Source organism: Sciurus carolinensis, chromosome 2 (genome assembly GCF_902686445.1).
Source record: "Sciurus carolinensis chromosome 2, mSciCar1.2, whole genome shotgun sequence".
Taxonomy (NCBI): Eukaryota; Metazoa; Chordata; class Mammalia; order Rodentia; family Sciuridae; genus Sciurus; species Sciurus carolinensis.
In genome coordinates this window covers 94,788,942-94,812,068 of record NC_062214.1, presented here as the reverse complement: position 1 = coordinate 94,812,068, position 23,127 = coordinate 94,788,942, and the positions used below count along the sequence as shown (strand labels likewise).

At 39.9% G+C, this 23,127-nt stretch overlaps 1 pseudogene; it reads right to left on the bottom strand.

Annotated features, from left to right (window-relative positions):
- Positions 1 to 262: 262 nt before the first annotated feature.
- Positions 263 to 23,127, bottom strand: part of LOC124976370 (Golgi SNAP receptor complex member 2-like) — a 54,995-nt pseudogene continuing 32,130 nt past the window's right edge.

Sequence of the window (23,127 nt, the reverse complement as noted above, 5' to 3'; positions counted from 1 at the left end):
TCCCTTCCCTCCCCAAGAGAGAGGGAGGGTGAGAGAACCAGGACTTTCCATTTCCTAAGGACTATGCTTCATGGCACTAGTTCCCACTCCAAGATGTCAAAGAAAGCAGAGCAGGTTTGATCGCAATTACTCCCAAGCGGTCTTCACAGTTAAGGCAGGTGTATATTTCAAAAGGCAGCCTCCAGCCCTTTCTTTCTCTCACTCTCCTGTGCATGCACACACACACACACACACACACACACACACACACTCACACACACACTCACACGCACACACACACTTGCACACTGATGCTGTGGGAATGCCGTCCAGCCACTGGGTGTGTCTGGCCTGTGTCCAGTACAGCACCAGGCACCACGAGGAACGTGGCCACACATGTGAGCAGCACTCGGCCCATTGTGAAGTGCTTGTCTTGGAAAGCCCTCTTCTCAAGGGGCCACATTACTGTGTTAGGTAAGCCCCGCGTGTTGGCAGTGTCCAGGACTTCTTTCTGAGTCCTTCGAGGTCAGTCTCTGGGTCCTCAGTCCCTCCAGACTTCTGTGGCCACCTCCAAAGAGGTCATCCGTGCTGTGGTGAGTGTGTGGAGGGAGGAGTTAAAGCGCAGCCATCCGTCCATTGGTGCGGTGGTGTCAAAGTCGCGCGTGGTGAAGGTGCGAGTAAGAGGCTCCTCTTGCTGTCTTTCCGCTACTCCCTGGCGTGGTGCCGAGGCGGGAGGTTTTTGAGAGTGTTCTGCAGGTGCTGGACGTCATCCTTTAACTGGTTGACTTGCAGTTTGGCATTCTGTCTTTTGTTACGGAGTTCCTTGCTGGACAAATTCTCCAGATGTTCTAAATGGCTACATATCTGACCTATGCTTTCTTGGAGTTTGGTTTTTGTGTGTTTGTTGGGATGGTGGCTCGATGTCACTGGCCCTGCTGGCCTGGGCTCCAGCTTCACAAAAGACTTGCATTCTTAAACAACTACACAATTATACACACACAAATATGTACAGATATACACACATATATAAGATATATGTTAATACATATGCGATACATACTATGTATGTAAATGTTATACACATGATTCATATGTATGTAATTTACATGATTGCATGGAAAATAACCCCGTATATTATGCAGTATAGAATATCTTTTTTTTTTTTTTTTGGTACAGGGTATTGAACCACTGAGCCACGTCCCCAGCCCTTTTTGTATTTTATTTAGAGACAGGGTCTCACTGAGTTGCTTAGCGCCTCGCCATTGCTCAGGCTGGCTTTGAACTCGAGATCCTCCTGCTTCAGCCTCCCAAGTTGCTGAGATTACAGGTGTGGGCCTCCACACTAGGCTAGACTATCTTTATAGGATTTTTACAAACTTCTCTTTTCTCTGTTCATATTTTAACAGGACGGAACCATAGTTTGGAATTGGAATGTCCTCTCAAGGCCCATGTGTTCAAAGCTTGGTCCTAAGCTTGCTGCACTTGGGAGGTGGAGGAAACGTTAAGAGTGGGACCTAGTGGGAGGTTTCAGGTCATCGCGGCTGTGGCCTCAGAGGCGATTGTGGACACTCGTGTCTCTCTCTCTTTCAGACCTGGTCATGATGTGAATGGGCCTCCTCTGCCACATGCATCTGTCATGATGTGCTGCCCAGGCTCAGAGCAACGGGCCATGGAGTGAAACCTCCAAAACTGTGAGCCAAAATAAACTTTTCCTTTTTTTAAAAAAGTTGATTATCTCAGGCACTTTTTAAAAGTACTGGAACACTGACTAACAAATAGTATATATACTTTTATTTACTTATTTATTTGTCTTTTATTTATCTTTTGATTTTTTACAGACTGTGTTATGATTCATTGTACACACATGGGGTACATTATTTAATTTCTACAGTTGTACATGATGTAGATTCACACCTTTTGTGTAATCATACTTGTACATAGGGTAATGATGTCTGTCTCTGTCCACCATTTTTTATACCCTCCTCCCTCTCATTTCTTTCTACATAACCTAAAGTTCCCCCATTCTTCTCTCCCTCCCCACCTCTCACCCCTATTATAGAAAATTCTCCACTTATCAGGGGAAACATTTGGTCTTTGGTTTTTTGGGGGATTGGCTTTATTTAACGTAGCATGATATTCTCCAATTCCATCCATTTATTTGCAAATGCCATAATATTCTTTATGGCTGTATAATATTCCATCGTGTATACATACCACAGTTTCTTTATCCATTCATCTGTTGAAGTGCATCTAGGTTGGTTCCGGAATCTAGCTATGGTGAATTGAGCTGCTATAAACATTGATGTGGCTGTGTTACCGTAGTTTGTGCTGATTTTAAGTCCCTTGGGTATAAACTGAGGAGTAAAATAACTGGGTCAAAAGGTGGGTCCATTCCAAGTTTTCTGAGGATTCACCACACTACTTTCCAGAGTGGCTGTACCAATTTGAACTCCACCAGCAATGTAAAAGTGTGACTTTTTCCCGACATCAACACCAACATCTATTATTGTTTTGTGTTCTTGATAATAGCCATTCTAATTGGAGTAAGATGAAATCTTAGAGTTGTTTTAATTTGCATTTCTCTAATTACTAGAGATGTTGAACACTTTTTCATATATTCATTAATTGCCTGTATGTCTTCTTCTATAAAGTGTCCAGGTTCTTGGCCCATTTATTGATTGAGTTCTTTGTGTTTTTGGTATAAAGTTTTGTAAGTTCTTTAGAAGTTTTGGAGATAAGTGCTCTATCTGAAGTACATATGGAAAAGATGTTCTCCCACTCTGTAGGCTCTCTCTTCACATTCTCGATTGTATCCTTTGCTGAGAAAAAGCTTTTTAGTTTGAATCCATCCCATTTATTGATTCTTGCTTTCATTTCTTATGCTTTGGGAATCTTGTTAAGGAAGTCTGATCCTAAGCCAACTTGATGAAGATTCAGGCCTACTTTGTCTTCTATTAGGTGGGGGTCTCTGGTCTAATTCCTAGTCCTTGTTCCATTTTGAGTTGAGTTTTGTGCATGGTGAGAGATAGAGGTTTAATTTCATTTTGCTGCATATGGATTTCCAGTTTTGCCAGCACCATTTGTTGAACAGGCTATCTTTTCTCCACTGTATGTTTTTGGCTCCTTTGTCTAGTATGAGGTGACTATATTTATGTGGGTTTGTCTCTGTGTCTTCTATTCTGTACCATTGGTGAACCTGTCTATTTTGGTACCAATACCATGCCTTTTTTGTTACTATTGCTCTGTAGTATAGTTTAATTTCTGGTATTGTGATACCTCCTGCTTCACTCTTCATGCTCAGGATTGCTTTGGCTAGTTGAGGTCTCTTATTCTTCCAGATGAAGTTCATGATTGCTTTCTCTATTTCTGTGAGGAATGTCATTGGAATTTTAATTGGAATTGCATTAAATCTGTATAGCACCTTTGGCCATTTTGACAATATTAATTCTGCCTATCCAAGAATGGGAGGTCTTTCCATCTTCTAAGGTTTTCTGCAATTTCTTTCTTTAATGTTCTGTAGTTTTCATTGTAGAGGTCTTTCACCTCTTTTGTTAGATTGATTCCCAAGTATTTTCTTTTTTTTTTTTTTTTTGAGGCTATTGTGAATGGAGTGATTTTCCTAATTTCTCTTTCAGAGTATTCATCATTTATGAATAGTAATGTATTAGATTTATGCATATTGATTTTATCTCCTGCTACTTTGCTGAATTCATTTATTAGTTGTAGAAGTTTTCTAGTGGAGTTTTTTGGATCTTCTAAATATAGGCTCATGTCATCAGCAAAGAGTGACAGCTTAAGTTCTTCTTTTCCTATTTGTATCCCTTTAATTTCTTTGGTCTGTCTAATTGCTCCGGCTAGTGTTTCAAGGATGGTGTTGTATAGAAGTGGTAAGAGAGGCCATCCCTGTCTTGTTCCAGTTTTTAGAGGGAATACTTTCAGTTTTTCTCCATTAAGAATGATGTTGTACTCAAAAAACTCTACACCAAGAATACAAATAACCCAATAAACAAATGGGCTAAGGAAATGAACAGACGCTTCACAGAAGAAGATCTACAAACAATCAACAGACATATGAAAAAATGTTCAACATCTCTAGTAATAAGATAAATGCAAATCAAAACCACCCTAAGATTCCATATCACCCCAATTAGAATGGTGATTATCAAGAATACAAGCAACAACAGATGTTGGCGAGGATGTGGGGAAAAAGGTACACTCATACATTGCTGGTGGGGCTGCAAATTAGTGCAGCCACTCTGGAAAGCAGTGTGGAGATTCCTTAGAAAACTTGGTATGGAACCACCATTTGACCCAGCTACCCACTCCTTGGCCTATACCCAAAGGACTTAAAATCAGCATATTACAGAGATGAAGCCACATCAATGTTCATAGCTGCTCAATTCACAATAGCCAGATTGTGGAACCAATCTAGATGCCCTTCAATTGATGAATGGATAAAGAAACTGTGATATATATATATATATATATATATATATATATATATATATATACACACAATGGAATATTACTCAGCCATAAAGAATAATAAAATTATGGCATTTGTAGGCAAATGGATGAAATTGGAGAATATCATGCTATGAGATAAGCCAATCTCAAATCCAAAGGATGAATGATCTCCCTGATCAGTGGATGATGACACACAGTGGGGGGTGGGAAGGAGGTAAGAATGGAGGAAAGAGGAACTGTATAGAGGGAAAAGAGGGGTGGGAGGGGTGAGGGGGGAAGGAAAAAATGAAGGAATGAATCAAACACTATTATCCTATGTAAAAGTATGACTACACAAATGGTATGCCTTTACTTCATGTACAAACAGGGAAACAGTATGTACCCCATTTGCGTACAATAAAAATAAATTATTTTTTTATTGAAAATAATTTATTATATTTGCCACCAAAAACTTGGGAACTGTTAAGGGAATGAAATCAGGTGGATTGAAAGAAAGTTAATTCATCTACAAAAGGGTGAGGTTTAACATTTTAATCAAGTTTCAAAAGCAGTCAGCTTTTTTTAAAAAAAATTTTTTTTTATTGTAAACAAATGGGATACATGTTGTTCCTCTGTTTGTACATGGCGTAAAGGCATACCATTTGTGTAATCATAAATTTACGTAAGGTAATGTTGTTTGATTCATTCTGTTATTTTTCCCTTCCCCCCACCCTTCCCACCCCTCTTTTCCCTCTATACAGTCCTTCCTTCCTCCATTCTTGCCCCCCTCCCTAACCCTAACTCTAACCCTAACACTAACCCCTCCCACCCCCCATTATGTGTCAACATCCACTTATTAGCGATATCATTCCTCCTTTGGTTTTTTGAGATTGGCTTATCTCACTTAGCATGATATTCTCCAATTTCATCCATTTGCCTGCAAATGCCTTAATTTTATCATTCTTTATGGCTGAGTAATATTCCATTGTATATATATATATACCACATTTTCCTTATCCATTCATCAATTGAAGGACATCTAGGTTGGTTCCACAATCTGGCTATTGTGAACTGAGCAGCTATGAACATTGATGTGGCTGTATCTCTGTAATATGCTGATTTTAAGTCCTTTGGGTATAGGCCAAGGATAAAAATAAATTTTAAAAAAAGATGTACTCTTAGAAAAAAACAAACAAAACACAAAAAAAGAATGATGTTGGCCATGGGCTTAGCATAGATAGCCTTTACAGTGTTGAGATATGTTCCTACTATTCCTATTTTTTCTAGGGTTTTAAGCATGAAGGGGTGGTGTGTTTTATCAAACGCTTTCTCAGCATCTATTGAAATAATCATGTGATTCTTAACTTTAAATCTATTGATGTGATGAATTACATTTATTGATTTCCGGATATTGAACCAACCTTGCATCCCTGGGATAAACCCCACTTGATTATAGTGCACTATCTTTTTAATATATTTTTGTATATGATTTGCCAGAATTTTGCTAAGGATTTTTGCATCTGTGTTCATCAGGGATATTGGTCTACAGTTTTCTCTCCTTGGTGTGTCTTTGTCTGGTTTTGATATCAGAGTGATACTAGCCTCATAGAATGAATTTGGAAGGGTTCCCTCCTTTTCTGTTTCCTGGAATACTTTGAGGAGTATTGGTATCAGTTCTTCTTTAGAGGTCTTAAAGAATTTGGCTGAGAATCCATCTGATCCTGGGCTTTTCTTGGTTGGTAGGCTTTTGATGGCTTCTTCTATTTCAGTGCTTAAAATTGATCTGTTTAGATTGGGTACATCTTCCTGATTCAGTTTGGGAAGAGCATATGTCTCTAAAAATTTGTAAATGTCCTCATGATTTTCTATTTTATTAGAGTGTAGATTTTCAAAGTAGCTTCTAATTATGTTATGTATTTCAATGGTGTCTGTTGTGATCTTTCCTTTTTCATCATGAATTCTAGTAATTTGAGTTTTCTCTCTCCTCCTCATCAGTGTGGCTTAGGGGCTTATCAATTTTGTTTACTTTTTCAAAGAACCAACTTTTTGTTTTGTCAATTTTTTGAATTGTTTCTCTTGTTTCAGTTTCATTGATTTCAGCTCTGATTTTAATTATTTCCTGTCTTTTACTATTTTTGGTGTCGATTTGTTCTTCTTTTTCTAGGGCTTTGAGATGTAATGTTAGGTCATTTAGTCGTTGACTTTTTATTTTTTCAATGTATGAGCTCAATGCAATGAACTTTCCTCTTAGTACTGCTTTCAGAGTGTCCCAGAGATTTTGATATGCTGTGTCATTGTTCTCATTTACCTCTAAGAATTTTTTTATTTCTTCCCTGATGTCCTCTGTTATCATTGCATCATTCAATAGCATACTATTTAGTCTTCAGGTGTTTGAGTAGTTTTTGTTTGTTATTTTATGTTCATTTCTAATTGCATTCCATTATGGTCTTATAGGATACACGGTAGGATCTCCATTTTTTTGTATTTACTAATGGCTTCTTTGTGGCATAGCATATGGTCTATTTTGGAGAAGGATCCATGAGAAGGAAGTATATTTGCTCAATGATGGATAAATATTGTGTAAATATCCCTTAAGTCTATATCATTGATTGTATTATTTAGTTCTATAGTTTCTTTGTTCAGTTTTTGTTTGGAGGATCCAAACAAAATCCAGTGGTTAGAGTGGTGTATTAAAGGCCCCCACTATTAATGTATTTTGGTCTATTGATTCTTAAACTTGAGAAGGTTTGTTTGATATACATAGATGCTCCATTGTTTGGGGTGTAAATATTTAAAATTGTCATATCTTGCTGTTTAATGGTTCCCTGAAGCAGTATGAAATGTCCTTCTTTATCCCTTCTGATTAACTTAGGTTTGAAGTTCACTTTATCTGATATGAGGTTGGAGACCTCTGCTTTTTTACTGGGTCCATGTGCATGGTACGTTTTCCCCCATCCTTTCACCTTTAGTCTGTGGATGTCTTTTTTTTATGAGATGCATCTCTTGAAGGCAGCATATTGTTAGGTCCTTCTTTTTAATCCAATCTTTCAGTCTATGTCTTTTCATTATTGAGTTTAGGCCATTGACATTCAGGGTTATTATTGTGATATGACTTGTATTCCTGGTCATTTGGGCTTATTTTTGGTTTTTAATTTGACTTGATTTCTCCTTTGATTGCCTTTTCCTTTAGGGTAGTTTCTCCCTTTGCTGACTTGCATTGTTATTTTTCACTTCCTCCTCGTGAAATATTTTGCTGAGAATATTCTGTAGGGTAGGCTTTCTATTTGTAAAATCTTTTAACTTTTGTTTATCATGGAAAGATTTTATTTCATTGTCCTATCTGAAGGTTAGTTTTGCTGGGTATAGGATTCTTGGTTGGCATCCATGTTCTTTCAGAACTTGAAATATATTGTTCCAGGCCCCTCTTGCTTTTAGAGTCTGTGTTGAGAAATCTGCTGATATCCATATTGGTTTCCCCTTATATGCAATCTGATGCTTTTCTCTTGCAGTCTTTAAAATCCTATCTTTATTTTGTATGTGAGGTATTTTCATTATAATGTGTCTTGGTGTGGATCTGTTGTAATTTTGTGCACCTCGTGTTCTGTAAGCCTCTTGTATTTGATTTTCCATTTCATTTTTCAGGTTTGGGAAATTTTCTGATATTATTTCATTGAACAGGTTGTTCATGGCTTTGGTTTGTGTCTCTGTGCCTTCCTCAATCCCAGTAATTCTTAAATTTGGTCTTTTCATGATATCCCATAATTCTTGGAGATTCTGTTTATGATTCTTAACATCTTCTCAGTTTATTCAACTTTATTTTCAAGATTAAATATTTTGTCTCATTGTCTGAGATTCTGTCTTCCACGAGATCTATTCTGTTGGTGATGCTTTCTATTGAGTTTTTAATTTGGTTTATCATTTCTTTCATTTCAAGTATTTCTGTTTTTTTTTTTTTTTTCTCAGAATCTTTATCTCTTTATTGAAGTGTTCTTTTGCTTCCTGCATTTTCTCTTTTAACTGTCTACTGGAATGGTCTTGCATTGCCTACATTTGCTCTCTTATCTCATCATTTGCTTCACGGATCATTTTAATCATACAGATTCTAAACTCTTTTTCTGTCATTTCTACTGCCATGCTGTCATTGGATTCTATCACAATAGCATCTTGGTTTGTTAGGGACACTTTCTTCCCCTGTTTTTTCATATTGTTTCTATATATTCCCCTCTAGCAGTAAAGATCAGAGATACTGAGGTTCCCCGCTTGCAGGCTTATTATGACCCTGCATTTTTTCACTACCTGTCCTTTGAAGGGGAGATCAATACCAGTAGCACCCAATACAGAGAAAATGCAGACCCGAACCAGAGAGCCCCTATTATTGTAAAGAACAGGATCAATTCAATTACTATTTACAATATTTCTAGTTGTGAACAAGAGGATGGGGAAGGGTGTAGGATGTAAGTGAGTAAATAGAGGTACCTGTCAAAGGGCCTCCAGTCTCCTGTAGGTGTCTCAGGAAGGGAGTTGCCCTTCCAATGATGATGGCCAGGCCCTCAGGATTAATTAAAAATGCCTGCACCAGCCTCCAAAGAAGCTGGGGAGACCCAGCGAGGGTGCACTGAGTCAGCACAGAGGCAGGCACAGTGTCCCTCAGCAGTAGGGGGGCAGGGGGGCAGGCTCAACCACCAGCTTCTGACCTTGGTGTGGGGGCGGGTTGGGGGGCTCAATGCCAGTCCGACCTCAGTGTGTGGGGTGTCTGACCATGTGTGTGTGTGGGGGGGGGCGGGCTCAGCGGTAGTGTCGGACCTCAATGTGTCTCTACTTCTATTTATTTAAAAAAATATTTTTGTTAGTTGTTGGTGAACCTTTATTTATTTGCATACACTGCTGACAATTGAACCCAGTGCTTCGCACATGGTAGGCAAGTGCTCTACCACTGAGCCACAATCTCAACCCAGTATATATACTTTTCCTTTCTTTTTTATTTATTTATTTATTTATTTTTTGCAGTGCTGGGGATTGAACCCAGGGCCTCATGCTTGTGAGGCAAACACTCTACCAACTGAGCTATATCCCCAGCCCTATACTTTTAAATTAAAAGCGCAATAACATGAATAATAAAACCCACCTCTAAAACCACCCAGGGAAAATATAGTGAATAAAAATACTGGATTAAAATTGTCCCCCCAAATTTTTTTTTTGGTACCGGGGATTGAACCCAGGGGCACTTAACTGCTGAGCCACATCCCCAACCCTTTTTGTGTTTTATTTAGGGTCAGGGTCTCACTGATTAGGGCCTTGCTAAATTGCTGAGGCTCTTTGAACTCATGATCCTCCTGCTTCAGCCTCCAGAGCCTCTGGGATTACAGGGGTGCTCTATCACGCCTGACGGTAATCACATTCTTGAGGTTAAAAATTTTGACTCTATACTTGCAACAGATAGGGCATTATATTATTTGACCTATGCTCCTTTTTGAAAGTATGGAACAAAATTAAAAACTAAGCTATTTTTTGTAATCTGAACTGCTGTGCACACCACAAAGAGGAAGTATGAGACAAGTGGGAGACTGATTCTCTTCCTCATTTGCAATCTATGCCATGCTGTCTTGAGAACTATTATTCTCCCTCAAGAAATACTGACGTGTGTGTGTTTGTGTGCGTGTGTGTGCTGGTTCAACTGTTTGGTGCTGGACAATTGAGAGGACAGAGTAGAGGGTCTGAAGATTCCACCTGTGGGATCCACAGTGAAGGACTGGGGATAGTAGCAGGTGTCACTGAACGCCCCACTCAGTCATGGCCTGCATTCTCCACCTCATACACACTGAGTTGGGGTTCCAGATTCTGATCCTCAGTAAGCAGAAGGCAAGACGTACTGAGGGCCAGATCAGTCCCTATGGGTAGAGAGCCTGGGTATTTTAGAAAGAAGGCAGAGGGAATATAAGGAGGGCAGGAGAGTCAAGAGACATTTGCAAGGGGTTTGATTTCTTCACACAGTCTTAATTGTACCCCTTCTGTATTGAATTCCCTTGAGATTCCTCCACCCCATTCAGTAAAGTTGGACATGTATGGACAATGTTGTGGGGTACTTTCTGGGAGGACAACAAGATCAACCTTCGCCCTGGTGCCTAGGAAAGTGAGTGCCATCTTCTCACAGGAAGTGGAATGGAAAGCCATGGCCCATGGAGAAGGAGGGGCCCACAGCAGAGCCGGGAGTGTTACCGCTTGAATCCAGGGGTCCAACAAACCAGATCTGGTCACTCGCCGTAAAACTAAACAGAAAAGTCATCAGTGAAAAGCAGGAAAGGAAACTAACCAATACGGCCATATTGGGAAAGCAAAGTGAGATTCAGCTTCTCAGCCCTGTCTTCAGGGTGCTAACAGGAGTTGTAGGTTTAAATACAGGAGGAATTGGGGTGGGGGGCAAGAGGTGTGCAGAATTAAGCAGCCTTGGTCAAACTGTGCTCTAGCTGACCATTCTCTCAGTTCTGCTTCTGTGAGGTGGAAGTTCTTATTGCTCCAGGGGCAATTTCTTCTTGCTGTTCAGACCTGTGATCCTGGAAGGGGGCAATTTGGTTACCATGAGAGGATTGTTCCTGCTTAGGGAACCGTCTCATCGTGGGCTGATTTCCTAGAAGGCGTAGGACAAAGACAGAAGATTTGTAGTTGCTACTCCTGAGTTCTGAAACAGAATGGAAGAGAATGCTTTAAGATGACAGTCAATAGTCTCTGAAAATATCTGTCTTGAAGGGGGATGAGCTAGGCTAGGTCAATTTAGGGATAATAAGCCTTGTATTACTAGTTTTAGGTGAACTTTGCTTAAATGATTAACACTGCCTCTTAAGGTAATCAAGGAGACAGATGCAAAATGAAAATAGAGATGCCAAGCTTTACCCTGCTTTCAGTTACCCACTGGGCCTTGGTGGGCCTAAGACTTGTTTTGACTGCTTTTAGCAAAGACAGCCTCTTTAAGTCTCTTTTACAAGGGCAGAGCTGGGGAAACACTCAGTAAGTTGCTCCTGAGTGATACCAGAAGGAAACTGATTTCCTCATATTTACAGGAGAGAACCCAGGCTGCAGCCCCTCAGTAATGGTCTTATGTGAGAAATGCCACATAAGCCACATGCCCTATTGTGAGTGAAACCATTGGCTATTATTCTGCACAATTACTATATGACAGAAACTAGTTCTGCATGCACAATGCTTTGCACGGGGAGAAAAAGACCCTGGATTTAGGATGTTACAGTATTCTAAAATGATAAGAATTGCATTGCAGGAAAAATGGAATGGTGGGACTGGATAGTTGGGCAACCACCAGAGATCAGTTTCTTACCATCAAAATTACAGCACTTACTTCATTGATCGCTGTAATCTAAGATCTTTTCTAAGCTTGAGTCAGCAAAGAATTTTCACCATGGCCTTTAAGGTAAGGCAAATGACACTGCCATACAGTCAGGAAGAGAAAGGTTTGGACCCTGTAATTCTGAATTGGCAAACCTCAGAAGAACGCAGAAAAAACAATCAACATGCATTTGAAAAAGATTCCAGGGCTAGCCAAACTATTAAGGATCTCTTATGTTCATAAGAGTTTGTATTGCTTTTTCTAACTGCTGTCTATGGAATGAAAGCAGAACTGAGTTTCATTTGGAAATTACATTACAGTTAGAATGCAGAACATGAAGATAGGAACGCACGTGCTATGTAAACTGCAGATGTAGTGGTCAAAGAGATTAAGGCAAGGAGAAGTAGTTAAAGGCAAAAATGAGAAGCACTATGCAAGATATCTTGAAACAACAATCTCTGGTTACAAGGATTATAGTAAGGGTGATGGCAGTCTGAGGTTGATATCCTCTTAGAAGCACTTTTTGTACAAGGTTGCAGTGACCTTTGTGCAAGGTTGTGATTCCAGCTGAGTCTTTTTTTTTTTTTTTTTTTTTTTGCGGTGCTGGGGATTATGAACCCACTGCCTTGTGCTTGCACGGCAAGCACTCTACCAACTGAGCTATATCCCCAGCCCCAGCTGAGTCTTTTGTAATAGTAACTATCAGGCAAACATGTGTTAAGAACCCTTCTTTCATCATCTCTTGACTTTGTTTTGCTAGGGGTGACATAAGCAACTCCATTTTGATTCTGACATCTTTCGCACTACTCACTACTCTTAAGGATTCTAAAGACTATGCTAATTTTGAAGGAGGTTTCTTCCTCTCCAGTAGCAAAATCCAACATCTTTTATATTTCTATGATTCCTAGACAAGCACAAGTGTGAGTAGCAGGAAAACCACAAAGAATTGTCTTTATTTATTTGGGAATCTTTGCAAAAAAGCAAAGGAATATACATCATACTTTTCTGGTGCTAATCATCAGAAATCAAGGGCAGAAGCATGTGATCTTTTTTGTATGTCCTCAAGTGCCAATAACAGATCATGGTACTGAATTGGAAACCTGATCTACATTTCGGGTAAAAAGAAACTGGTAGCATAAGATTTTCTTCTGACAATGTGAACAGGTTTTTATTATTTCTTTGACCAATAGGAATTAAATACAGACTAAATACAGGAGACTGGACTAGGTCCTATAGGAGGACTTGAAATAGCTGGAGGTGAGTTTTCCTTTCAAACCAGATATATCAGTCATGACACTTTTAGGAATCCTATCTGATGGTTCTAAGATGCACATTTGTCCAGTTTGAGGCTTCTTAGCTCTGATGGCATCTGATGATCCTCCTGTCCTAATGTAGCTGTCACTGCTTACCTACACTGTGACCACGGGCATCACTGTTCAGATTATCTCATCAACTGAGTCACATGCATTTTGGGGATCAGACCTGTACAGTTTAATAAATCAGATCAATATTAACAGCACCCAATGCAAATGATATACAGCCTTAAACCAAGTAGCTCCTATTAAGACAGCAGGCACTTCTCTCCCAGGAGGTCCTGAGGGCTGGGTGATGGGACCGTGCACCTGTCGTGGAGAACTGCTCTGTATTGGCGGATTAGGACCAGGCGCTGAGAGCTGTGGCTGGCCACGTAGCTGTGAATGCTGGGCTGGGTTGGTGGCTAGGGAGGGGTTAGGAGACTGGGGATTGGGGAGCTCGAGGGCCTTGTTGGGTGCTGGACTGATACTGGACCTGATGGGACCAGGGGATCAGTGGATACTGGACTGGGGAGGGAGTGGGGACCAGGCTGGTGCCAGGACCCAGTGAGAGCTGGCCCGAGTGGGTGCCAGACCAGCTGGCTGGGTGAACTGAGAGCAAGATGCCCTTACCCCCTCCTCCAACCTTCCCACCTTACTGTAGCCAGCCCCAGTTACATGTGATGGGGTCACCTCAGGCAAACACCCACCCCTGATTACCCAGTGCTTGGGATAGAACCCAGAACCCTGCACATGCTAGGCAGGTGCTCTACCCCTGAGCCACACTCCCAGCCCACAATCCACCTTCAAAGTCAGTTTAACTAACCCCACTCATTGGTTCAGGTGTTTGAACGATGGATGTGTAAATGGTTGAATGAGTGAAACACTTTATATTTTATGGGGTTCTTTCCTCAGTACAACACTTAATATATAGAAATTCCCATTTATTTTATGTAGTCAAATTTATTTGTACTTTCCTTTTGGCTTGTGAGCTTCATATAATGATTTGAAACCCCATTTTGGTTCCAGAGTCATTTAAAAAATCTCACTCATTTTCTTCTAATAATTTTTATATTTTGACACTGAAATTTTAGATTCATCTAAAATATGTTTTGAAATATGAAATTATGTAGGAAAGGCAATGATTATGCTAAGATCAGACAATTATGTTCTGGAATACAGCTTCTGACCTTTGCATTTCTGAAAAATGCTAATACCAGGGTATGGGGAGAGGAAGGTGGAAGCCCAAGGAAGTAGAGCTGCTTGAGTTCCAGAGTGTATTTAATTTGGGAGTATGTCAACAGTACTCACTGCTTTTGAAAACCATGTGCTGTCAGTGATTTTGTGGAAGAAAATAATAATCCAGTTCATAAAAAGGAAAGTAAATACATCAATCTTAGTTGGTTAAACAAATAGGATTTTATTACTGCTGTTAGAAAGCATCTAATCTTGACCACATTTGAATAGCACCTTATGTGCTATTTAAATAAGATACTCTTGTGGATTCTAATCAAGTTCCTGCTCACAGACAAGCCAATACAATACTTACTGTGGTCTATGCAATCAGACAAAAATAAATGGCATCACACCAAACTGATCCAACTATTCATGTGGGGTGAACTTTCTAATTATTGGCCTAACTCACTTGTTGGTTATCTGTGGGAAAACAGTTAACAACGAGAAAAAGAAGTTAGAAGGTGGTGTTAGTAAAGGAAGACGGAAGTGCTACCGAGAGGCCAGAACCCTGAAAGAAACAGACACGTACAGTGAAAAGCAAACAGAATTAATTATGGGAGTATCAGGAAAAACCAACTACACAATCAAATGAGTGGCACAACAAGGAAGTCAGACCTTTCTGGGGTCATAGCAAGCAGGATACTAATGCCAAAGAATTAGGATTGCTCTGGAGGGTGTTGGTTGAATACAGGAAAGCTCGAATTAGTTGGCATTCCAGTTTCCACACTTGTTAGTGCCTGAAAATGAAAATAACTAATTCATATTTTCTAGCCTGCACTTTGCAATGAAAAAGAATGGGGAATCAGATAATATCCGGGATTTGTGCCCGAAGTTGCTTTCCAGGGGCCTCTCTTAGGCACATTCAGCCTGATTATGAACCTCTTTGAACTATTTCCCTGACTTACTCTGTGATTTAAATAAGCTACTTGGCTTTCCTTATTTATTTATTTTTTATTTTGAGACAGGGTCTAAGTTGCTCAGGGTCTTACCTAAATTGCTGAGGCTGATCTCAAACATGTAATCCTCCCACCTCAGCTTCCGGAACTGCTGAGATTATAGGCAAGCACCACTGTGCCTGGCTTTACTCGGCTGTTCTAGATCTCAGTTTCCTCAGTGTGTAGTGACCCCCAACCCTATTTCTGAATATAAAGGGCCAGTCATGTCAGTTCAGATGTTCAGTGGTCCTGCTACTTGCCATCTTCATCTGGAAGCAACAGGTCAGAGCCATAAATCAAGAGTCCTTATTTGGCAGTGGAAGGAATGGAAGGAAGGGATGGAAGGAAAAAGCCAAAGACTGGCAGCAAGAAGGCCAGCTGCAAGACACTGCCCTGGCCCAGGTGGAAATGCTAGAGCCAAATAAATCAATAAAGCTGGGGATAAGAAGAGCAATGGTTGCAAGAGACAGGAAAGATGTAAAAACACCACAGAGATATATCTAAGAAGACTTGGAAGACAAACGTGAAAGCTAAGATACTTCTTGCCCAAAGTTCACACTGGTGACTCTTCAGTCATACCAGACTAGAAAGGAAAATTCACTTGAGCTAAACTGTAGCTTTCCCAAAATTAAAAACATGACTGTCTACAAATACACATTGAACATGTCAAAAATTTAACTCAACTCACTAATTAATGAGAGCGGCAGTAAGACAGTAAGTCTGGTTCAAAGAACAAATAAATAATTGTAGATCTTTATAAAGGAATGGTAGAATAAAGTTCCCGGGTCAGATACCAAACTCTTTAATACCCTGTGGGGTGACACAAAACATAAGGTTTGGGGATCTCTCTTCTACTGGGCAGAAATTATTCACATCTCTACCAAATGAGACCTGGAAGTTAACATGCAACTTGACTGAATATGAGCCCTTTATGAATAAATAGCCAAGAGGGAAGTCAAACAGGTATATTCTTCTAGAGTGGTTCTCAGCCAGGGATGATTTGGCCTCCCTGAAGTACACTGGCATCATATGCAGACATCTTCAGTCACAACGTGAGATTGGAGGGGCATCTACTGGTATGTAGTGGGTGGAGACCATGGATGCTGCTAAACAATCCTACAATGACCAAGACAGTTCCCATGACAAAGAATTATCCAGCCCAACCTGTCACTAGTAAGGAGGTTGAGAAGCTCTGCCATAGACAATTAAATAATCCTTGAGTGACTGTTAAAGAATGTCCTCCTATGATACTGTGCATGCTGCCCACTTTTTTTCTTATTTCTATCTTTTAAGTAATTTTCTTACTTAATAGACATGTATATGTATATATAAATGTTTATACACACATATATATGCACATATATATTATACTTTAAATATGTGCAGTTTACTAAATGACAATTATACTTCATTAAAGACTTTTTAAAAAAGAACTGTAGAATCTCCAGGACCAGCCCAACCAGTGCAACCCTGTGTCCCCTGGAGAGTGCAGATGTGCCTTGCTGTGGCTCCCCACCTACCAACACCTTGGGATGCCTTTTCCACCATCTTGGATTATTCCTACCACCACTGCTGCCGTCTTTAGTTGGGGCAACTTCCATCTGGGGACACCTGCTGGAGACTAGGAGCTCATTATCAAGGTTCCTACAGGTTAGCTGCAGCTGCTATCGCCAACTTGGGCCATGGCTGCTTACATCCAGGGATAATAGCCAGGACCTGAAAGATCATCACCAAGGGTCCTGCAGAATTGGTTGCATCTGAGCTATCCCTGCTATGTGTGCTAATAGCCACCATCTTACTGCAGAGGCAGGAGAGAGCCTTGCAAGGCATTGGTAGGTGGGAAAAGGGTGTGAGGGCATCTTGATCCCAGCTCATTCAGCCAACCAGCCTGGCACCCACTGGGATCACAGAGACAACTCAGCCACTTGTTGGGACATCAGCCTGGTTCATGATTCCACCGGGCACCTGGTTCTGCTGGTTTGGCAATCAACAGGGCCCTCCGGCTTCTCAACCCCCAGTCTTCCAATCATCCCCTAATCCACAACATGCCCAGTGCCTGCAGCTATGAGGCTGACCCACAGCTTTCAATGCCTGGTCCTGATTTGCCCAATACAGAACAGCTTTCTGAGACAGGCACACAGGCCTGGCCCTCAGCCCTCAGGACCTCCAGGGAGAGAGGCTCCTGATTGGGAAATCAAAAGGGCAGGGGCAGGAGAGATACAATTTAGGAACTAAATTATAGACCAGGAATTGTGAGATCCACAAGTGAGGGAAGGGGATAAGACCAGGCTCCTGTGTCCCACGAGTGGACCTCAAAGGAGAGTCCTGGGGTGCAGCCTTCCAGAGGGACTGGCAATTACTATACCCTGTCTCCAGGAGTCCCACCTTCAAGTCTAATCCTCACACCTTAGTAACTGTCATCATCCTGAGGGTGGAGTTACCAGCAAACTCCAGACAACCTGCCTGCCAGAAGAGAAGGAAGGCAGAGAAAATACTGAACTCCAACAGAAAAAATTGTTCCATTTTCCTTCAAGACTCTTTTTTCTTTTTTTTTCCTTTTTTTTTTCCTCCATTTTTTTCTTTTTTGTTTACTACTCTCACGTCGCTATCATCTTTGAAATTGAGCACCTTTCATGCATCAGGCTACTGAAGACTGGGAGGTTTGAATAGTATATTACAGTTTTGTTGTAGATTTTTTATTTTTATTTTTCTCACTCTATTTTCCTCTTATTTATCGGTTTCCTTGGAATCTCTTTCTCCTTTTCTTCTTAAAAACAACTTCTTTTGATTCCACTTTTACCCTTCCTATGATCTGGTAACTCTACATTCTCACTACTTACCTCATTAACATTACATCTTACACCCTCTCGCATCCTCTTTGTCCACCATTAGAAACTGTAGACCTTATTGCAAACCTATTGTTTATCCTATAGATAATAATCAAACACATCATCAGTTTATTATGACAATACTGTTAACTTCTTAATAGGGGATATTTGGTTTAAGGTCACATATTGTTTGCATTGTGTGTTGTTAATATTGATCTCCCCCTTAAAAATGAGGCATTAAAAACCTGCAGGGACACTATAAATCTACAGGGGGGAACCATAGTATCTCAGATCCAAACTGCTAGAGAGAAAGATATATGAACAGCATGAAAAAACAAGGGAAAAAAAGCACCCCAAACAAACCAAGATGCTATATTAATAGAATCCATTGACATCACAGTAGAAGAAATGTCAGAAAAGGAGTTCAGAATGTGCTTAATTAAAATGATCCACAAAGTAAAGGATGATATAAGAGAGCAAATGCAGGCAATAAAAGATCACTTCAATAAACAGTTACAACAGCAAATGCAGGAAGCAAAAGAGCACTTCAATAAAGAGATAGAGATTCTGGAAAACAAACAAATAGTTGAAATTAAGGAAACAATAAACTAAATTTAAAAACTCCATAGAAAGCATCATCAACAAACTAGATCACTTGGAAGACAGAACCTCAGACAATGAAGACAAAATATTTAATCTTGAAAATAAAGTTGACCATACAGAGAAGATGGTAAGAAATAATGAACAGAATCTCCAAGAATTATGGGATAACATGAAAAGACCAAATTTAAGAATTGGGATTGAGGAAGGCACAGAGATACAAACCAAAGGAATGAACAATCTATTCAATGAAATAATATCAGAAAATTTCCCAAACTTGAAGAATGAAATGGAAAATCAAATTCAAGAAGCTTACAGGACACCAAATGTACAAAATTAGAGTGACCCACACCAAGGCACAGTATAATGAAAATGCTCAACATATAAAATAAAGATAGAATTTTAAAGGCTGTGAGAGAAAAATATCAGATTATATATAGGGGGAAACCAATTCAGATCTCAGCTGATTTCTCAGCACAGACCCTAAAAGCTAGGAGGGCCTGGAACAACATATTTCAAACTCTGAAAGAACATGAATGCCAACCACGAATCTTATATCCAGAAAAACTAACCTTCAGATTTGATGATGAAATAAAAACCTCCCATGATAAACAAAAGTTAAAAGAATTTACAAATAAAAAGCCTGAACTAAAGAACATTCTCAGCAAAATATTCCATGAGTAGGAAATGAAAAACAACAATGAAAGTCAGCAAAGGGAGGAATACACTAAAGCAAAAGTCAATCAAAGGAGAAACCAAGTCAAGTTAAAAACCAAAAATAAGCCAAAATGACCATACAAATCACATCTCAATAATGTTCATGGCCTAAACTCATCAATCAAAAGACATAGACTTGCAGATTGGATTAAAAAACAAGACCTAGTGCTTGCCTCTCAAGCACGAGGCCCTGGGTTCAAATGCCCAGTACTGCAAAAAAAACAAAAAACAACAAAAAAAACACAAGACCCAAAATATGCTGTCTCCAACAGATGCGAAGACATCCACAGATGAAAGGATAAAAGGTGGAAGGATGGGAAAAAAACAAATCACTCATAAGGATCATGTAAACAAGCAGGGATTTCTATCCTCATGTCAGATAAAAGTGGACTTCAAGCCAAAGTTAATCAGAAAGGACAAAGAAGGATATTTCCTACTCTTTAAGGGAAATATACATCAACAAGACATAACAATTGTAAATATTTATACCCTAAACAATGGAGCATCTATGTACATCAAAAAACCCTTCTCAATTTCAAGTATCAAATAGACCACAAGGCAATAATACTGGGTGACTTTAATATACCTCTCTCACTAATGGATAGATCTTCCAAACAAAAATTAAACAAAGAAACCGTAGAACTCAATAATACAATCAATAATTTGCACTTAATGAACATATATAGAATATTTAATCTATCAATGAGTAAATACACTTTTTTCTCAGTAGCACATGGATCCTTCTCTAAAATAGACCACATTAAATGCCACAAAACAACTCTTAGCCAAAATAACAAAATAGAGATAATACCCTGCATACTATCAGATCATAATGGTAAAAATTTATAGTAAGAGCAAGGGAGAAATTAATAAGAGGATGGCTGTTTAAATGAGAGAAGTGAGAAAAAGAATCTAGGGAGACAGGTAGGTGAGAGAAAAAAATATGTACAGACTTTTTTTTTTTAAAGTAAAAATATAGGAATACACAACAAAACTGTCATATACTATTTAGACATCCATTACTCAATAAATTGATGCATGGAAAATATTTGAATTCAAAGATGGTAGAGGTGTGAGAGAGCGGGCAGAAAAAAAGAAAGAAAGAAGGAAAGTCTTAATGGAAAATCGAATGATTGTTTCTGTTGGCTTTCAAAATGTCCTCAGCTTCCCTTCTCTGCAGATAGGTGGGGTTGTCTGAAGTTTGATGTTAGCTCCAGTCCAGTGGTTGCTGGACTGGTTGGGTAGGTGAGCCAATAGCAAGATGCCTTCATACCCTTTTACAGTCCTTGCACCCGTTGTAGCTGGCGCCTTCTGTCCTTACACACCTCAGGACTCACTGAGCGGGAGAGAGTCCAGTTTTCTCCAGTTTCTTCAACCTGTGTTCTCCCTGAGGAACTGCCTCTAGTTGCTGGCTTTCCACAAGCTTGCCAGACCCAGACTGGACCACACAAACCCAGCTGCAATCTGATGGACCTGGGCTTCAGCTTCCCCAAACCCTGTCTTGCTGCAGTCCCAAGATCTCAATGTCCTTTCAGCTTACAGAGACCACCAGGTATGCACTGACACCAAGGAGCAACCCTGCAAAGAGGCAGCCAGAATACAGCCACTACCACACCAAGCAGAAAGACCTCAGGTGCAACCAGATCTGCAGGTACCCCAATGTATATCCAGGCCCTGGCCCAAGTCCCCAGACTGTGGTAGCTGTCCCCTGAGATGGCAGCGGTTGTGCAGCAAACCTGCAGGTCCTGGCTGTTGTCCCCAAATGGTGACAGCCATGTGTAACCGAACCTATGGATAGTGTGACAATGGACTTCAGGGCAACAGCGGGCAGCAGGTGATCCACTGGCCGTCTGTGGGTAGTCTGCAGGCTAACAGGGGATGATTGGTAGGTGAACCTCAGGTGGTGGGCAATGGGTAGGTGAAAGGCAGGTGATGGGCAGGCAAAGGGCAGGCAAATGGGCAAAAATCTCAGATCATAATGGAATGAAACTAGAAATCAATGATAAAATAAAAAAATAGAAGCTACTCAAACACCTGGGGACTAAATAGCGTGCTACTGAATAATGAATGGATAGCAGATGAAATCAGGGATAAAATTTTAAAAAAATTAGAGGTAAATGAGAATAGTGGTACAACATATCAAAATCTCTGGGACACCATGAAGGCAGTGCTAAGGGGAAAGTTCATTGTATTGAGCTTATTCATTAAAAGAATGGGAAGTCAAAAAGTAAATGACCTAACATTACATCTCAAAGCCTAGAAAAAGAAGAACAAATCAACACCAAAAGTAGCAGAAGAAAGGAAATAATTAAAATGCTAGCTGAAATAAATGAAATTAAAACAAAAGAAACAACAAAAAATTGACAAAACAAAAAGTTGGTTCCTTGAAAAAAATAAATAAAATTGGTAAACCCTACCACAATAATGAAGAGAGAAGACTCAAATTACTAAAATTTATGATGAAATACTATTGAAATACAGAGGATAATTAGAAATAATTTTGAAAATTTATATTCCAATAAATTAGAAAATCTCGAAGACATCAGCAAATTTCTAGAGACATATGACCCACTCAAACTGAATCAGGAGAACTTACAAATTTAATTTTAATTCATACAAATATATATATTTTTTGTGGTGCTAGGGATTGAACCCAGGGACTTGTACCTTGAGGCAAGCACCCTACCATATATCCCCAGTCAACTTAATTTTAATTTAAACAGATCAATTTCAAGCAATGAAGTAGAAGATGCCATCAAAGGCGTACCACCCAAGAAAAGCCCAGGACCAGAGGAATTTCCAGCTGAATTCTACAAGACCTTTAAAGAATTAACACCTATATTCCTCAAATTATTCCATGAAATAGAAAAGGAGGGAACCCTTCCAAACTCATTCTATGAAGTTAGTATCACCCTGATACCAAAACCAAAGACACATCAAGAAAAGAAAACTTCAGACCAGGAAGTTTGCATCCCTGATGAAGATAGATGCAAAAATTCTCAATAAAATTCTGGCCAATGGCATACAAAATTTGGGAAAATTTAGAATTATCTTTTCTTACTTATGCTTATAGTATGTGTAATATAAAGCTGCTCCCCCGCCCTTTCCGTTGCATCACAACCTAGCTTGTTAGTCCCAAATCTGCTCTCCCTGCCCTTTCTGGTGCAGCCATTTTCCCCGCCTCCCAACTACTGTCAGTCTGTGAACATCCTAGCTAGCTATTGGTTCATCAGTCAGCTTGCAAGTATCCTTCTCCATTATTGGTCCCCTGTTAGCCTGGCGGGATTCTTAAAGATAGCTTCACCGCCATCTTTTTCTCTCTTGCTTTTCTCTCCCTCTGACTTGCTTTCTTTCTCCTCCTCGCTTTCCACTCTCTCTAGCATGTGCCCTTTCTCTTTTCCTCTCATTTTCTCTCTTACCCTACAGGGAGACACTCTGTTTGCTTAATAAACTCCCTTATGTGATTTCCCATGTCCCGCGTGGTTTCCGTAGGATCCCTTACAGTATGAGGGAGGAGTATACACTTCTTTTTCCAAGTAACTGCCCTAAAGGGACTGTTCTTAACCTCTTAGAGCCCCTTGCTGGGACTCTTCCCTAGACTACACAGAGGGCACCCATGCTGGTTCATTTTCACTTGCATTTATGACCATTCCCTTTTAGTTTCACCCCCTAGGCTTCCATCATATCTAGCACATCTCTCTTTGCACTTAATACATGGCATGTTTTCAGGTATTTCTCCCACACAAGCTTATGAGCTC